The sequence below is a fragment of the Anas acuta genome, chromosome 20 (genome assembly GCF_963932015.1).
Source record: "Anas acuta chromosome 20, bAnaAcu1.1, whole genome shotgun sequence".
In the NCBI taxonomy this organism is placed as follows: Eukaryota; Metazoa; Chordata; class Aves; order Anseriformes; family Anatidae; genus Anas; species Anas acuta.
In genome coordinates this window covers 8807271-8819275 of record NC_088998.1, presented here as the reverse complement: position 1 = coordinate 8819275, position 12005 = coordinate 8807271, and positions in this window count along the sequence as shown.

The following is a 12005-nucleotide window of genomic DNA, read 5'->3' as shown; positions in this document are numbered from 1 at the left end:
CTGCCTCCAGGTGAGCAAGCAGCCTTAGGCCGATGAGAACGATCCAAGGAAAACCTCCCAGGGCTACCAAAGGAGGGCAGGAGGAGGCAGGGGGACCAGCACCCCACCGAGTCGCTCGGAGTCTCCTCTGATCAGCCTGTGTGTCCCCGCGTTGTGCCCGACCTCCTACATGGCCCTGGGGATGTGGTGGCCTCATGTGGCAGGCGGGCAGCATCCATGCAGGGTGTCCCGAGACCCCTGCCCCTCATCCCACAGCCCAGGGACCTTTTGGAGAGCGCCTTCTCCCACATCACTCCTTGACACCAGGGGCAGAAGAAAAGGCAGATAAGGGCTCGCATGGAGCCGCTCACTTTCCCTTCACATCAAAGCCCCGTGTTTATCTCTGGGGGCCCGGCTGGGTGCACAGGGCTGCTCGATGGCTCCTTTTGGACAGGCTGGGAGGAGAGGGGTCGGGTTGTGTGTCTCCTGGTGCCTCGGCTGAGGTCGGTGGTTTAAGCACTGAGACCATTGCCTGCAGTCCTCCTGTCACCACTCTGCCCCCATGGCCCCTGTTGTGAGCGAGCCAGGGTGAGAAGGGACACCCCGCTCTGCTCCAGCAGCTCTGGGCAGAATTAAACCTTTTCTCTTCCTTCCAAGGTTGTGGTTGTAAGAGAAGCTCTTTCCTCCTCGTAACATGGGCTCGTGGGAGGACCTGGGGGCTTCCAGCTCCAGGGGCCCCTCCAGCAGCGGGAGATGGATGGGTTTGGTGCACAGGGCAGGCAGCAGGGGAGAATTCAACACGTTTAGGAGGGGGAAGAAACACAGAAAGGGGTTAAAAGTCACCTTCTTTCCCCATCCCAGCTCCTCGGGGGCAAAGGGAGCTTCCCGAGGTTATCAGCTGGGGTCAGCTGCTGGGAGGAAGGCAACGAGAGGCTGGGGGATTCAGGGCGCCAGTGTGGGGAGCTCTGCTCCCCAACAGCCACCCAGGAAAAGGCACGAACTCGCAGAAACACAGAGGGGAGGACCAAAACCCCTGGCTGGAGGAAGCGGGACAGCAAGGAAAATGAAATCTTGGTGTACTCCCTGCTGCCAGCGGGCTCCCAGCATCGCCAGCAGGGTCTGGCCCCGATGTGCATGGTGCTGTGCATATCTAACAGAGGCACGGCTCATGCCTCGTGTCCTGTGCACCCTGCCCACGTTTCTGCACAGCCGACAGTCAGCCCAGCCCCAGGGAAGCCCTCTGGAGCCCTTTTGGCTCCGTGGGTGTGAGATGAGGCCCAGGCTGAGCTGCAGTTGCCCTGTTTTGATGTCGTTAATGTGACAAGCTGAATTAATTAAGTGCAGTCGGAGAAGGCTCCGGCGTTCCTCCCCTTTCAAGGGTTTTCACTTCAAAGGAAGGCAGACAAGGAGAGCATCCCTCCCTGAAGTGCCTCAGCCTGGCAGGGCAGGGCAGCCCAGCCCTGCTGACCCCGTCCTGGGACACATCCTTCCCTGACACCACCGGAGCCGAATATCCACAGAGCACCAGAAGCTCCCCGTTGGTGTGCGGGTGCTGGCTCTGGACCCATCCTGCCTGGGGTGGGTGCTCTGGGATTTTCAGGAGCATCAGAAATGTCCCTGTGCAGATGGATACCAAACCCAAGCTCTGCTCCCCGTGCCAGAAACATGCCTGGAGCTTGCCCAATTCCCCTTGCACACCAGCGTGATCGTGTCCTGTTAGCGAGCACGTTGGGGACCCCTCCTGGAGCACTGTGCAGCGTGCAGGCTCACACCAGCAGCTGTTTTAGGCAGCTTCTGAGGGTCGTTTCCACACCAGCTGCTTTGCAATCCCAGCTCTTTTCATCCCAGAAGCCCTGGGATGCAGGGCAGGCGCGTGTGGCTCCTGCCAAACGGCTCCTTCATGCCCTACAGCCAGGAGCGTGGGGCTTGGATGGCAAAGCCAAGCGGTGCCAAATTCACCCTGCAGAGCCAGAGCTGCCCCTGGCCCCCGTGCACCCCTCACCCACTGCCCCCAAGCCCCCAGCCCCATCCCTGCCAGCTCAGCCTGCTGGAAGCTTGAGGAGAACAGCCTGGCTTTTCCTAAAGCCCCCAGAAGGCTGAGGAGATGTTTCACCATCCCGTTGGGTTTGTCCTGCAATGTTTTGGAGCGCTGGAGGGAAAACAAGGCTGCCGTGGGCTCCCCTTGCATCTGTTTCCTGTGCCTGTGTGCTGAGCCTGCTCGCCCCAGCCTGCGGGTTTTGTCACGGCGGCCTTCAGAGCCCGGCTGGAGAGGGCTGCAGCTGCGAGGGGAGCCAAAGAGCTCCCATCTTCATTGCCAAAAAGCAGGAGAGCTTCAGGGCCAGGGAAGTGCTACTCTTTATATCAAAACAGCACCTGGGAGCACATCCCAAGGCCACAACTGCAGAGCCTGGGCACGTGTGTGCAAGCTACAGGATGCTCCCGGCCTGAGGACATCGGTGCCAGGAGCCAAAGTCACCCCTGGAGGTGGCTGCATCCCCTGCACATCGCAGCCAGCTCCAGAGCCAGGCGGTGCCACCACCTCGCTGCCCTCCCTGGGTGCCCTGTGAGCATCCAGCAGTGGGTGGTGTGTGCTGGCAGCTCGCTCTAAGCTTTTAAAGGCAGGGGAGTTACTGATGCAGGCTCCCCGGGCTGCACGCAGGCAGCGTTTTGTAGATCTGATGTTAAAGGTGGAGCAGAGTAAAAAGAAAAAAAAGTAGGGGCAGGAAATGGAAAGCTCGCTCCTCCCTTCCCCGGGGACATCGCTCCTTATCCAGCCCCGCTCCCGTTTCCTTCTGGGATAAACCAGGACTTGGTTTCCTTCAGTTTGTGGTGGATGTGGCCACGCAGAGCCTCCCGGCAGCGCTGCCACCATGGGCAGAGGGGGAAGAGCCCCACACGGCTGCTCTCGGGGTGGTTTGGGAAAGAGCCACACACCGGGGCTGGCCCCGGCACGGGAAAATTCGCTTAGCTGGGCCTCCTCTCCTACAGAAAGCGGAGGCACCAGGGGTCCAGTTACAACGTATTTAATATTTCCAAGCTCACTGGGGCCTTGCTGTCTCAGAACTGGGTCATGCAATCAGCCCCGAGCTGCGACGTCAACCCGGCTCAAGGATTAAGTGTGTTGTAACCAGAGCCCAGCGCCCGGCGCGGGACTGGAGGCTTTTATCTCGCTGTGGCTGCAACGCGGGCACGGGGTCGAGCTGGGCCATGGGAGCTCATAAAGCATCCCCCAGAGATGTCCCGGTGCCTGCTCCATTGGGGCTGAGCCCCTCTGCAGGGCTTTCTGTGCTGACCCTATAGGATGGCGCTGGGTTAAAGGGAGATCTGAGCCCACAAAGCCGGCCTGCAGCCCCCAGGGTGATGCTGGCCACAGCTCCCCCTGCCAAAATGCTGGGCTGCTTCGTCCTGGCTGAGTGCTGGTCCCCTCGTGCTGCCCCTCTGCAGGGCACTGCTTGCATTTCTTGCTCTCTGGCTCATCTTCCTTGCAGTGACACGTGGGGAGAGCTTTCTGCTCCCAGGCCGGCTGGGGAGAAGCGGGCTGGAGCTGCCTGGGAGGGATTTCTGACTTTTGACACTTAACGGATGGAAAATGAAACAAAAGGCGTGCTGAAATTTCACACCAAAAAAAAAATAATAATAATAATAAAAAAGCATCGTTAGGGGTCGATCGACGTTTGCTTTGCGCTTTGAAATGGTGAAAAATGAAACCGGCATCATTTCCTAGCAGAGGCAGGGGGTGGGACCTCGCCGGTGGGGGTGAAAAGCCGCGGGCTGCCCCACAGGGACGTTTCCTCGAACACCGCGTGCTCACGAAGGTCTGCACGTCCCGGGGCAGGAGGCAGGGCTGGGCTGCTTCGGTGGCCGGTTGCAGACACCCCGCCAGGCAGGGCATCGAGCTGCAGCCCTGGGGAAGTGCGGGCGAGAAGCCCACGCTGTTGTCTCGCTCAGGGAGGGATAAAAAAATAAAGGGATCCGTATCAAAGGCTCAGCTTTGCTTTGCTCCGCTGCAGTTTGCTTTGTTCTGCAGCTCTGCCTCGCCCCCCTCGGCCTCCAGATGCTGTCCCCAGAGGAAGCTGGCAGCCAGGCCTGCTCTGGGGACACCGTGTGGCTTTGTGTCTGCGCGGAGGGACAAAGAAAATGGGACGGGGGCAGCTGCACAGCCCTGCCCTGCCCTGCGTGCCTGGCCGGGGGCTGCTGGGTCAAATCCTTCCCTAGTGCCGGTCCCCGGGGTCAAGGACTGCGGGGAAGCCTGATGCGTTGTAACAGGAAAACAGGAAGCTGGTGGCAGGGATGCGTTCCCTTTAGCACTTCACATCCCGAGCTGGATGGGGCCGGGGCGCGTTGCATCACACCCGTGCAGGCTGGGACCTGAGCCGCCGGGCACCCCGCAGCCCATCCTTCACTAGTTAGGGTGGCTTTGGGAAGGACTTGGTGCCTCTCTGCCATCCCTCCCGGCACCCATCCTGCTCCGTTAGGGTCGGGGAAGCGTGGGTGCCCCCAGGGAGATGGATCTGAACAGGGAGCAGTGCACGATGCAGGTGCTGCTCCGCCAGCTCCAGGCCAGACGTGTCCTGCTGATGCCGGTACCCCGGGGCGGGTGCAGGATGCCCTTTGCCCCGTGCCGTGCACAGCAGCAGCCAGCCCTGGCTGCCCCAGCTTGCTGTGGGGATGAGGAGGCTGTAAAACACTTTTGCCAGCCCAGCCCCTCGCTCAGCACAGAGCAGCTCCCTGCAAATACGGCCAGGGCTCACTCCTGGGGCTGGTGGCTGCGGTGCCACGGTGGGGAGCAGCGCACGGCTCGGTCTGGGGGGGATGCCTCGGGGTTATCTGGGCTCAAACATCTGCAGGCGGCCCCGCCGTGCCGTTACACCAGTGTTTGCTCTGCAGGGACGTGCAGCAGCCGCAGGGTTGGCTCGGGGATGCCTTCCTGCCCCTGAAATCCCCACTGCTGCCGGGTTGCAGCAGAGGGAGGCGACCGGGCTGGATTTCTGTTTCGTGGCTCCGAATTTCCACCTGGGGATGCGTCGGCATCTCCCGTGGCTGCTGGATCCCAGCGAGCTGCACCTGGGGAGTGGAGCCTGGGCAGGGAAGGATTTGGACCCACAGCCGCTGCCCCAAGGGCCCTGCCTTCACCCTGCGATCCAGGCTGATCACCACCCAGCTGCCAAGGGATCTTGCACAAACCCCAGCTGTGCTTCCAGGGAAACAACGCTGCTGAAATGGTGTCCTGGAGAGGCTCAGGGCCCTGGGACAGCTCTGGCTTGCTGCAAACACAGCTGGGAAGGGGAATGGAGCTTGCAGCTGTTGGTAGAGGGAAGGTCTCTGCCATGCTTGTGCCACTTGTGCTCGCAGCCCTGGCTCATCTGGACCACAGAGAGCCAGGCCAAGGTGCCAGCTCAGCACCTTTGCACGAGGCTGGACCTGGGTGAGCAAGGACGAGCCGTGCCTGCCCACGAGGGCACCTCCCCGTGCGCCCCGGCACGGGCACACGCACACGCGCCCCGCTCCGGCCCCGCTCGCACCGACTCCAGCTTCCTCCCCGCAGCGGCCGCAGCGGGTGGGATTAGTGATTTATTAATGAAGCAGAGCGCCTGTGCTGCTGGGGCGTGCCAGGCGGAAATGTCTGCTCGGGGAGATTGGATAACCCCCTGGCCTCTTTCCCTCGCAGCCTTCAAACGGCCGCGGCTCCCGGCACCACCGTCTCCTTTTCCCCTCGCTGCCCGGTCCTGGGGCAGAGGGTTGCTGCCCACAGGGGGTCAGGGACGCCCCCGCTGAGCCCAGAGGGGCAGAACCGTGCGATGGGAGCTGCCCAGGGCAGGACGGGTCTGTCTCAGGGAATAATTTCATTTATGGTGTCTGGTGCAGCCTGCGTCTGCTTTGAGCTTGCACGCATTCGTGCTAACATCCCAAAGCCAGTCAAAGCCGAGCTGTACGGTGTTTGCTGCTTCCAAATGTGGGGAAAAAAAAACAAACAAAACAACAACACAGAAACCTCAAAAAAAAAACTAAACCCTCAAAACCCAGACTGTGCACAAGGGATTCGGATGGCACTAAAGCCTTTGTGCCAGTGTGTGGCCCCAGCCCATAACGGGGAGGGCAGGACCGGTGCAGTCTAATTGGTGATGCCAGCTATTGCCACTCCGTTTGCTTTAGAAACAGAGCTGCTTTTAACTCCAGGGAGCACTAAAGGTAAACAGCCAGGGAGAATTGAGTTCGGTGAGCGATTCCTTTTGGGCTAAAACCTTGCTTGGGAAAACGGCAGCCGGGAGCAAATATTTATGGCTGCGAGGACGGCGGAGGTACGGTGGGCTCTGCGCTGTGCACACCAGGGCCTCTCCGCAAGGTGCCAGGGCCTCCACTTTATGATAAACATTTTAAAAGGGGCTTTTTCCAGCACCGATCCATCACCCGGGGTTTCTGGGTGTGGAGAGCTGGAGGCAGGAGGCAAGGCAGCTCGAGCTGGGGGCTCGGAGGGGCCGCGTGTGCAGCCGGGCATCCCGCGGCTCCTGCCCACCCCCCAGCACAAGCCGCTTCCAGGAAACGGGCCGGGAGAGGAAACGAGCACTAATGAAGAATCCCCTGGTGCAAAATGTGTTTCTGTGACCGTTAGATTATGGTGTCCTTGAAAGGGCAGCGAGCGAGATAATGGAGCAGCCTTGCTGCATTCCAGCCTTGTCTTTGGGGACGCTGCCACCGTGCTCCCCGGGGACCCGAGGGTGCCCCATCGCCCCCTCGTTCCCTTCAAGCCTCTCCTTGCCCCGTGCTGCTGCAGGAGGAGAAGCTCCTGCTGCACGGCTGCTCCTCCTGCTCCTGGCTTTGGGCCCGGGGCTCCCACCTCGTGTCCCCAGCACCAGCTCTGCAGCCTGTGACAGCCCCGGGCAGGGCTGAGCGACCGAGGGGTCGTTGTCATCCCGCACGGCAGAGGATGGGGCACGGATTCGGGTCCCTGCTGGAAAGCAGGAGGTGGCCATGGGGTGAGCTGTGCCCAGAGGGGGCCGAGCACCTTTTTAGAAGGAGCCAGGGGGAAAATAAAGATTAACTCAAAGGGGGGCAACGTTCCCTCCTTTCACATCTCTGGGGTGCCGCTGGGTTTTATGCAGGGGATGTGTGTCCCCGGGGCTGGTTAATTGGGGACAGGGACAGGGGAGCAGCAGGGACAGCCACAGCCGTGAGATGCTCTGCAATTATCCTCCAGCCCTTGGAGAGGCTGCCAGGGTCTGGTGCTGCCCCAGGAGCCTAAGACACGTGCAGGACAGTGCTCAGTGCTGGGGTCACTCGCTGGGGCTCTGGGACTGCCCCGATATACCCAGAGGCGCTTTCTCCTTGGCGCCTTTCATCTCCTGCACTCAGGAGTGGCTCAGACCAGGAAACTGGGGGATTTGGCCACCCGTTTCCATCGTGCTTGGCCACCCTGCACATCACCCTTGGGCTCTCACACCAGGACCCAGCGCAGGGCTGCAGCCACCCTGCACCCCGGGGTGCCCGTGGCACCCAGAGCCCGGCCGAGCGCGGCCACTGGGGGGTTTTGTGGGCAGCCGGCGGCAACGACATTCCTTCGGAGATGGGACGTTTCTGCTCAGGAAGGCCTGAAAAAAGCCAGGGACAAAGGGGGGAAGTGATGGCGGCTGTGTCTGGAGTTATCTTGCCGCTGCACTTGCGGGGGCCGCTGAGTGACAGCCCTTTTCTGTTTCGCTCCCGAGAGTCAGGAAACACTCATCTCCGCCGGCTCCCTTCCTGCCCTGCCTCGCCCCGCGCTGCGGCTCGCAGGGACCTGGGCTTCTCCTGGCCGTGCCCCGTGGCTTTGGGCACCTCGGGGGGCAACCTGCTCATCCTGCCCTTTGAGCGTGCAGGATTTGAGTCCCTAAATCCCCGAGGCTGAAGCATCCAGAGGCCAGGGTGGGCTTCTCGTGCGCAGCGCGGTTCATGAAGTGATGGAGCTGCAGGGCAGTGTGCGGGGTGCCCCAGGCTGTTAGCCAGGAATGGGGCACAAGGTGCTGCAGGGACACAGTGTCTGGCACGTGAAACCCGGCCCCACAGCCCCACTGGCCCCAAGGACCTGTGGCTGCAAACTGCTCCAGGGCTGGAGCTGGGAGGGATGTGGGATCGGCTGCGCAGGGATGGGGTCCCCCCGGCACGGCGTCAGCGCAGGGTGCAGGATCTTTGTCTCATCCCCCCTGAAATGGGAAGTGAAAGAGTAGCAGTAAAAGGATGTTTGGCTTAACCCTGTCTGCTTTGGAGTATCCTGTGCTGAAATGTTGCTTTGCAGCTTCTCCCAGCGCCTGCTCCGCTCCGGCTGCCAGCGATGCACCTGGGACTTTAACAGCAACAAAGGGATCTGTTTTCTCTCTCTTCGGGGGTGGAAGAATTGCAATAATATTTTCAGTTGGAAGGCCTGTTTTTTCCACTGTGAAAAAAAAAATAAATAAATAAAAGTGTTTTCTTTTTGCTCGTAATATTTAGCACTTCTCAGGCTGAGCCCAAAGGTGTTAGCAAGGAACGACCTGGCACTTCCCTGCCCCTGCGAGGACAGGGTCCCAGCGGGCACACGAGGCCCTTGGTGCCACAAAGGGATGGGAACGAGGATTCCTCCTGCCCGCGTGCTCAGAGCCAGCACCCAAACCCCAGGTCCTGCAGCAGAGACCCGAAGGAAGGCGGTTATACGTGATGGGAACCAGGTTTATCACCAGGGCAGTTTCCAGCACTCGCCCAGGCTGTCCTGGGATTGAAATTGCATTTCGGTACCTTTCAGGGTTGTTTTTAGGAGCTCATTTTTCCTTGCCAGGGCAGCCCCTAGCCCCCAGTTCCCACAGGGTCTGTGCAGGGTTTCAGCCCCCCTGGTGACTTTTACAGCCCGTTTGCTCTCATTTGCCTTGTGGTTGCAAACAGCGGGTTTGCAACGCTGCAGCCGCTTCTCCAGCTCAAGGGGTGGATAAAAAGCCACGGCCTCAGCCCCATGAGAGCGGAGCTGCTAGCCTGGAGGGAGGGGAAGAGCAGCAATTAAGAAAACAGCGGGAAAACAGTTTTTTTTTTCTGACACTGGGGCTCCCGGACCAGCTCCGTGTGGAATTGCTGCAGCCGCAGAGGTCAGGGAGCACCACGTGGCCCCGCGGCCTGGGATTGGGGAGCTGCTCTGTCTGCTTAAGGGGGATTTTGGGGGGTTCCCACCTCTGTGGCAGGTTTGGCCAGAGGGGCTGTAGCCAAGTTTTGCCATCAGGTAGTGCAAATCGCATTGCTGGGGAGGCAGCTTGCCCTTCCAGGCTGCCCAAGCCAAATGAGCTGAAAACGGCAGGTTCCACGGTGACCTGGAGATTCGGAAATGGGGGCGTTGTGTTTTCTGTGACATTTACAGCCTCCAGAGGGTGAAATGTTTTGGATCCTTGCTTGGGCACAGGATGAAGTGCACAGAGCCTGGGGGCTCGGTCTCCTCTGCTGTTCCTCCTGCCTGGATGGGGTCCCCACACCCCGAGCTCCGTGCGGTGGGGATGTCACCGCCACCCCCGGGCCGAGCAGTTCTGCCCTAATAACGGCCCTTCTAGGGCCAAGTTCCTAAAGTCCCGCAAAAAACAGGGCTTTGTCATGGAAATGCTGAGACAACATTAATGGCAGTGTCCCGAACGCAGCTCTAATTAAAGAGAGGAAGGAGAACTGAAGCAGGATGTCCTGTTTGGCTGCCCAGGATGGAAAGCTTGTCACAAATAAAGTGCATTCTCGTACTTTGTCTCTGTCCCTCTGCACAAGGCTTTCCCAGATTCTGCAGACATTAATTTTCTTATCTCTCCTGGATTCTTGTTTCTTTTCTTTTGAAACAGCTCCTCACAAGAATGTGTTTTCTCGGCCGTATTCCCCACCGAGCTTTCAAACACACCGATCAAACGAATGTCATCTCCTCGAACACAAAGTGAGCGCGCTTTCTTACTCCTTGAATAAAATCACTTGGGCACAATAGCTCTTTGGCTCCGTGCAAAGAAACTTTCCTATTAACATCGCCGAATAAGCCCTGGCAAGCAAGTGGGGACAGGCAAATCAAAGCTGGGAGCAAGACGGCAAATGTTTCCTTCAGAAAGCAGCTTTCCGCTGAATTAAACCAGGGTATGGCACGACCAGGCTCAGAGCTGCTCCTATGAGAGCAGAAAAGTAAATCAGAATGAAGCCAGGAAGAAAAAGGGGAATTAGGAGTACCAGACAAGGATTTTAGCTCATTGTGGGACACCTGAATACCAGTCCTGTTAATTTTTGTGCTCATATCTGACCAGGTTTGGTAGCCTGGGGCTGCTGGGAGTAAAGCTGGGACATCAGCTCGGATAATTTGAGCCCAAAGCGCTCTGCTGCGAATCCAGGATGCCAAATCTGGCGTGTTTATGGAACACGAGGCGCGCTCCCCAGACCGAAGCGCTCGTTTGCGGTGCGGGAGGAAGCGGGCACGTGAGGATGTCCCGCTCCGAGGGCTTGATTTCCCTGCTGCCAGATGAGATGTTATCGCTCTGCCTTTGCTCAGCTGCTCGCTCCTGCTCGCGGCACCGACCCTCTGGGCTGGCGCCAGGCAGGCGGCAGCTCCGGGGCTGCTGCACGGGGTGGAGATTTCTGCATCAAGCAGCCCCCGGCTGCCCGCTGCCTGCAGGGCTGGCACGGCCCCCGGCACGCTCACCAAGCCGGGGGAAAGTGGCCCTTCACTGCTCGGTGATCCCAGAGTCTCTGCGAGCCGTGGAGGATTCCTCCTCCTCTCCGTTGGGGCATTTGGGTGATGTTTGTGTGCTCAGAGTGGGGTAGAAATCCTGATGTCTGTGCGCAGCCCTGGCTGGGATTAATTTCTGCCGCCTTCTGATGGCCAAAGCGAGGAGAGGAGGGGGACCAGGCTGCCTGCAGCCCCCCCAGGGATTGTGTAGCCCCGTGGGTGATGTGGAGCTCAGGGCTCTTCTCCTTGTACCTCCAACCCTGCTGCTGCCCATCGCACACAGCCCCCTGCTCTCCCCACAGCCGCATTTTCCTTCCCAGAGGCCACGTCTGGTCTGGAAACCCAAGCCCAGTGCCACGACTGTGCCAACCCCATCCTCCCCTGCTGGTGTCCAGCCTCACGCATCCATCTCAGCCAGCACGATGCTCTTCACGCCACCACCACTGGCTTTTAGGCTGCGAGCTGGTGCTGAACTGTGCTTTGCTTTCCCTCACCGTGCCCTGCGGCAGCCCCCTGGGCTCTCCTGGACTCGGTGTCTTCCCCCTGTCCTTCCCCGAGCCCTGCTTGGGGCACATTCCTGGGCTATTTGCACATTTCCCTCACTGCTGGCACCGCTCCCTCAGCCCGGCCCCAGCACACCGGCCCAGCTGCCAGCTGCACCGCGGCGACTGGGGGAAAGTTTAGGACTCATTGTTCTCCAGGTTAATGAATTACCTCCATGCAGCAGGGTGCTGCTGTCTGGGAGCTGCAGGGGAACAGGAATAGGAACACGGGCTGGCAGCTCCCTGCCCAGGTATTGCGCCGTCATCCTCGCCTGCCCCATGCCCCACTCTCTCTGCAGTCCCAGTGATGTGGGGATGGGCTCGCCCAGCTCTTGATGCCAACAGACCTGTGAGCAGGACCCCAATTTCACTCTGGCTTCACCCGGGGAGGGGGCTTGGCCCAAAACCTTTGATAGCAGAAGGCAAAAACCGCTGGAGCTGGGGGCTGCGGTGGAGCAGGGCCGGCGGTGACAGCATTTCCTCGAGCACAGTGACTCACCGCGGCCACGGCGCTTCCAGGAGCACCTTTTTGCCTAGTGCTGGGCTCTGTGGATGTCTGACCCTAGCAGAGCTGGTGCCCGACCCGCTCAGCACCGATTGTGCTTGTTCCCCTGGCTCTCACCCAGCTGTGCTCTTATCCCTCCGCACGCTGGCGGGGGCATCCCTCCAGCTGCATGCGTTTTGCCTGGACAGCTTTGGAGAAGAAAAGTGGAAGGCTGCCAAGGTGCGTTGGGAGAATTGCAGCTTTAGTACCAGAGGTGATTTCATCCGAGCTCAGCTCCAGCTGCCGGGGGCTCTGCGCCTGCCCCGCC